We start from the raw sequence: 5,702 nt of genomic DNA on the forward strand, positions 1-5,702 counted from the left end.
TAAGATCTGTCAAGCAGAAATAAAAAGGAAGCAGCCGCTCCTAATCGAGACTTCCAAGGCAACGCCAAAATTCCCGTTGGGTTTAAACGAACTGAGGGTCCCGCACAAATGAAGGATCTCGCCTGCGCTGGGCTGGGTCGCACAGTTAGGGGGCGTCACTGCAGTCAGGGCAGCTCGGTGTCGCGCGTGTGCCCGGCCCGGCCCTCTCCAGCCTCGCGCTGCAAACTCCCGTCGAGTTTCATGGCGGGGAGGGAAGGAGGGGATGAAGTCTGTGCTCCAGGGTCGGCCTCGGCACGAATGGCAGAGGGGCTTCTCCAGACTGCGCTGTTATTCCGACATGATGCGCGAAAGGAAACACTTGGTAATAAAATATTTTAATTCGCCACTTGCTCAAAAGGCGGGTAAACTATTGTCAATGTGGGAAGAGGCTCAGTGTTGTCATCTTTAGGGAGAGCTGAATCAAACTCCTCGAAAGTATTCCCTTTACGGGTGAGAACAATTAGAAACAACAGGATTTGCTTATTACTAATTACGCTCTTTAAGGCCTAAGGGACCGATCTATGAAGGCCCTGACGGCCAGGGGACGGACCGTGGGGCCCGGCCGGCTTGTTCAGCCTCTCGGCAAACTTCACACAGTGCTGCACGGAGAAGAGGGCGTTGGTGCGTTGCCCCTTGCAGCTCCTGGTTAATCCCCTGCACCTTGGAAAAAGATCCCCGGCAAACACAACGTTATTTTAGTGACACGGCGAAGGGGCCTCAGACAGGAAAGTATTGAAGAACTTAGGAATTTAAACCGATATCTGAGCGATTTGGGGAGCACAAAAGTGAAATACCCGGTGCTAGGATGCACGTGCCCATGGTCACGTTTCCCCAGATATACCAGCGTCAATATTTTCAGGGTTGTTTTAATGGGAAACCTACATCAGCTTATGTTACAAATGTAATTAATAGAAAAACAGCTTTTACCAGCTGCATTGGAGAAGGCTGAGGGTCAGAGGCTGCCTTATCCATTAGCTGAAAGGGTTTGCCACTAATGTTGTGGGCAAAAGGTAAGAATTACAGTCCTTCCTCCCTAACCATACACACACGCACCCACACATCCATACATTCTGTACCTATCCACACGCATGTGTATGTACACGCATATATATATATATAAAAACATACACACATATATGTCTATACGTTGTGTATATGTATATATGTAGGCATATATATGTGTACATATGTAAGCACCTAGACATATATACGGATACACACACAACATATCTATCTATCTAGTGTGTGCGTGCGTGCGCATGCACGTGGGCATATTTGGATGTCTATCTTGCTGGGATCCTATGACCCCAGCTGACTTTCTGCCCTTTGAGCAGGGGGCTGGACTCGATGATCTTCCGAGGTCCCTTCCAGCCCTAATGTCTATGAATCTATGAATATATGTTTTGGCATATATATGGCATATTGCATGTAACAGAGCTGGCAGAAGAAGCTTTTCACTTACTCTGAGGTCGGTCCGGAATAAACTCTGAGTAGAGGCCCCCGTCTTGCACATCCTGTCCGGCCAGGGACAGGAATATGTGTTTTCCAGCTCCTGGTGAAATACCCCAGTCCTCACTCTACAAAACTCCCGTTAGTTTAATCAGGGGTCTTGCTCGCTGGAATAGGCCCTTCTGGATGACACAGAACTTTGCTTGGAGGTGTGTCGCGCTGCTGCCTGTTTGTGAGCAAGCTCTGTTTACAGTAAATTGCAGAATGAAAGGGATTAAGGGTGAAAAAAGCTCATCACATCCCTCCCTCCGCTCCCCTTCAAGCCAAGCGAAGAGGAAGGAGTGATGCCTACATCCCTAGCTGGGTAAGCAGGAAGACCAGGAGGGTGTGAGGAGCACTCCCGAGTCTTCCTGGGACAGTATTTGAGGTGTGGGGTTTATACAGCCTGCTCCGTTAAAGGGACGTGGGTCAAAAGACTCCATTCCCCGCTCTGCCACTGACTCCTTCCCTAACCTTGGGGGCATTACTTAGCATCTCTATGCTTCAGTTTCCCCAGCTGCGCAAAATAAGAGTGCGTCACCTAAGAACAACGTTTCTCCAGAGTGACGTTATCCTTGCTTTAATTACTAATGGGGTTTACACACACCCATGCACAGCTCGGGACTGTGTGATAACAGGAAATGCGCACGTGTGTCTGTATGTACCAGCCGACCCACTGGACCGTCGCAAAGAGAGCACATTGTCATGCAGGACTCCGACCCCTCAGCCGCCCAGGAAAGCTTAAATTATGAATCCGTCTAAACGCAATGAAGGAAAACAAGCTGACACAGTCGGGCAGTTTGGGGAGGGAAAGTCAGGAGAGCCTGGGTTAAATACAACAGTGAGCGTGTGGCAGACAGTGTATCAGCCAGGATCAGAATGACTTGTTTTACTGTGAAAAGAAAAAAAAAAGAACTGTAACCCTGCTTTTTATCACTCACATCCTTTCAGTTAAAATTTCAAACGGTCTTTGAGGTCATGAGGCAGTCTGCCGGGTTCCTTTCTGGGATTTGGTTTCTTGTAGCACTTGTCTTCCTTCACCTTTAGGCTATTCGTCAAGTTCAAGAATATGCTCGAAGCAAGTCCAACAGGTTTGTTTAAAACCCAGCTCGGACCACCTGTCTCTAAAGCAGCACATGGCAAAACAGCGCAGGCAGAGTGCGGCTTGCTATGAGCTATCTACAATCTGCTGTTGCTTAGGACAAGAAGAAATAATCTATTGATTTAGTCGCTAACAGAAAAAAAAATCCTTTTCTGTACTGTGGAAGAAAAAAACCACTTGGTAACTCAGTGGGGAAAAAGGTCAAGTTACTATTGACAAGTATGTAAAGACATCTTCTAAACCATGGGAAAACATGTATAAATTGTTTCGACTCACTGCATTCAAAACCAATGGAAGTGAATTACAAAACTGCACTTCTTGCATTGTTGGACTGAAAGGATATCTATTTATCATCTCATAAGACAGCTCGAATGATCTTTATCTGCTTTGCCCACTTTCTGACCCAAATTCAGGGTTTTTATGGAAAATTGCAGTCAGTTTGATTGATGAAATCCAAAGATGTCTAAAATGGCACCAAAGATCTCCAACTGTGCAGACTCCAACCGAGGGCTTCAATGTTGGCATTGTTCCTGCAAAAAAAGTTCAGAAAACGAGCAAAAGTTAGGGAATTTCTGTTTAAAAACTTCAAATTTCAATGCAGATCCCAAACCTATTATCCCTATTCACAGGGCGAGCTGTGTGAACAGAAAAGTATTTCCCACACATTTCAGCAACAACAAAAAACCTTAATTTTAAACCATGCAATAAACCTGCTTTGTAAAGCGCTGAATAACTCTACGGCAAAATAGCCTGCCTCGTTTAGCAATGCAATCTTTTACATCGGGAGAAGGGGAACTGTGCATGTTAAAAACCCCGCGAAATAAAATATCTGCTTTTATGTCCTGAAATTAAATACGCTGGAGTCCTAATTGCAGTTTCATTTTAAAACCCAGATGTAGCTTAAATGTAATGATGCGTGTTTTAAAGCAGCTATTTCCTTGTGAGAAGCTCAGTCCCAGCTTCCCTTATGAACGTTGTAAAACGAACCCCGTCATAATTTAGCTGGTAACACATTTCACTCCGGCTGCAAACTTCCTATATAAATGATGGCTCGCCGCCTCTTGGATCGAGCTAAAACCAACTGGGAAGGAGCTGCGGTGCTCACTGCGGCGCTTCCTGAACAATCCCAGTGTTGTTCAGCGACAGATTTGTTTGTTAGTAGCTCCCCTGTCTCGTTTAGAGCCAATGCATTATTGTGGAATATTGTCACCTGCCTAATTGTTCTAAATGGCCACCTCCTATTATTAATAATAGCTGGAACGTGGCTCCTAGACATGTTACTAAGGCTGGGAAGCTGATGAATGAAACCCCTACTAGGGCAAAATCTTGGTAGCTGTCTTCTGTCGCCTTACCCAAGGGGGCTGACTATAAATCTTCCTTCATTTTAACCACGTTTACCCTCATACTCCTCCAGGCTAGGGATGCTGTGTTAAGATTGCACTGATGTGCCAATGCTTTGGACCAGCTGCTCCTAAATACAGACAAGTCCTTGTCAATTAAGCCATTGAGGAGCAGGTCCTTGGAGCCCTGGGGCATTTTAGCAGCCAGCAGTGTGCAGCCCCAACAATTAGTATCCATTTTGAAGGGACCTCCAGGGCACAAATGCACAGGCAGGGAAGAATCAAAACACCAGGCAACTTCAATTCTGGAAATTGGTCACATAATGATACTGAACAGACCGGCCACAAGAAGCCAATCCTTCTTGGGGAGGACATTTATTCCTTTACATATTCTCTCCATCAGCCAAGCTGCATGTCCCAGGCATGCAGCAAAGTGTGGAATTAGGAGAGATAAATGAACACATTCATTTGCCTGTGTGAGCTGAAGTTTCCTTTGCGGTTCTTTGTAACTCGGTGTCACCTCAAGCAGCTGGTGGCATGCAGTGCTCCCATGATCCTGGCCTTTGGCCCAGGAGGAGCTGGACAAGGCAACCCGCTCCAAGGAGAAGAGCTGCGATGTCTCAGGTCAGAAAGGCCAAACTGCCAGTAGGACAGGGCGAGCATTAGGAGTTCAGCTAAACAAAACCCCAAAGAGACTAGGAAGCCTAGGGGATCATTAGGGAAGGTGTTTGTTTAAGTCATTAGGAAGTTGGTAGCTAAGGGAAAAAAAGCTTGTTATACAAGGCACCTTATCAGAATAGCAAGGTTGGAAATGCATAGAATATCACAGCACAAGACTATGTGACCCTACCAAGTTCAACAACAGAGCAAACAGCACATGCCATTAGGGACAGCAGTCAACTGGGAGGTAACAAAGCCGGGAGAGCATTGGAAAAAATGTTGCAGTATTAAATATGGAAAAGTATGGAGACAGGGGCAGGGGGTCAATAAAAGTCAACAAGAGAGCAGGCTTAATGATAGAAGGAATTTAATATAAAAAATACATAAATCTGCGTGGGAGGGCAGCTTGAGAATAGCTAGAAAAGAAGTCACTGTTGGAGTCAACATTCACTTGGTAATCGCTCCATAATGGATCCTACCAGGTTGTTAACATTTAACACAAAAGTTAACAGGAGAAGAAAAGAAGAAAGGGTGGCTCCTTTCGTTGCGGGTCCGCGGGGAGATTTCCATCTGTCACGCCACACGGGGAGCACCACAGCCGCTTCCCCGGGGGCTCTGTGGGACGGGGCAGGAAGGGCCCTGCCTCGTCCACCCCTTCGCTTCACTCCTCGTCCTCCTTCTCCAGGCTCGCGCCGCGGCCCGCGCCGAGCGGCAGGGCAACTCTCGCGGTGCGCCGGCCTTGGCTGGAGAGCCCGGCCCGGCCCCAGGCTCCGCGGCTGAACCAGGCCACGCGAGGAATCGGCCCCCGGAGCTCGTTACAGCCGGGTCCAAGTGGCAACGCGCTGAGTGAAGTGGGACTATACAGTGCTGCTTTATTTGGCCGAGTGACACAAGACAAGACTCCTGACAATACATCGCAGGCGCTCCTTGCGGCGCGCGGCTGGGCATGCCCCGGGCCCGGGCAGCGCCGGCTGCGGCCTAGTCCCAGCTCAAGCAGGCGACGCCTGAGCGGGTCCAGGCCTGGCCCGCGCACAGAGAGGGGCACGGCCCGCAGCCCCGGGGAGCCGGGCCGC

General features: G+C 48.2%; 2 long non-coding RNA genes across 2 annotated transcripts in view; both read right to left on the bottom strand.

Moving 5' to 3' along the window:
* Positions 1 to 358: 358 nt before the first annotated feature.
* LOC109322352 lies at positions 359 to 2,014 on the bottom strand. The gene is made up of 2 exons (XR_002104359.1): positions 1,502 to 2,014; positions 359 to 699 (listed from the first exon to the last, which is right to left on the bottom strand). It is a non-coding gene; the product is annotated as an uncharacterized LOC109322352 (long non-coding RNA).
* Positions 2,015 to 2,094: 80 nt separating this feature from the next.
* Positions 2,095 to 5,702, bottom strand: part of LOC109322353 — an 8,880-nt gene continuing 5,272 nt past the window's right edge. Inside the window, exon 2 of the long non-coding RNA XR_002104360.1 lies at positions 2,095 to 3,159. This is a non-coding gene — a long non-coding RNA (uncharacterized LOC109322353). The remainder of the gene's footprint in view (positions 3,160 to 5,702) is intronic.

Source organism: Crocodylus porosus, unplaced genomic scaffold, assembly GCF_001723895.1.
Source record: "Crocodylus porosus isolate Cpor-Errol unplaced genomic scaffold, CroPor_comp1, whole genome shotgun sequence".
Taxonomy (NCBI): Eukaryota; Metazoa; Chordata; order Crocodylia; family Crocodylidae; genus Crocodylus; species Crocodylus porosus.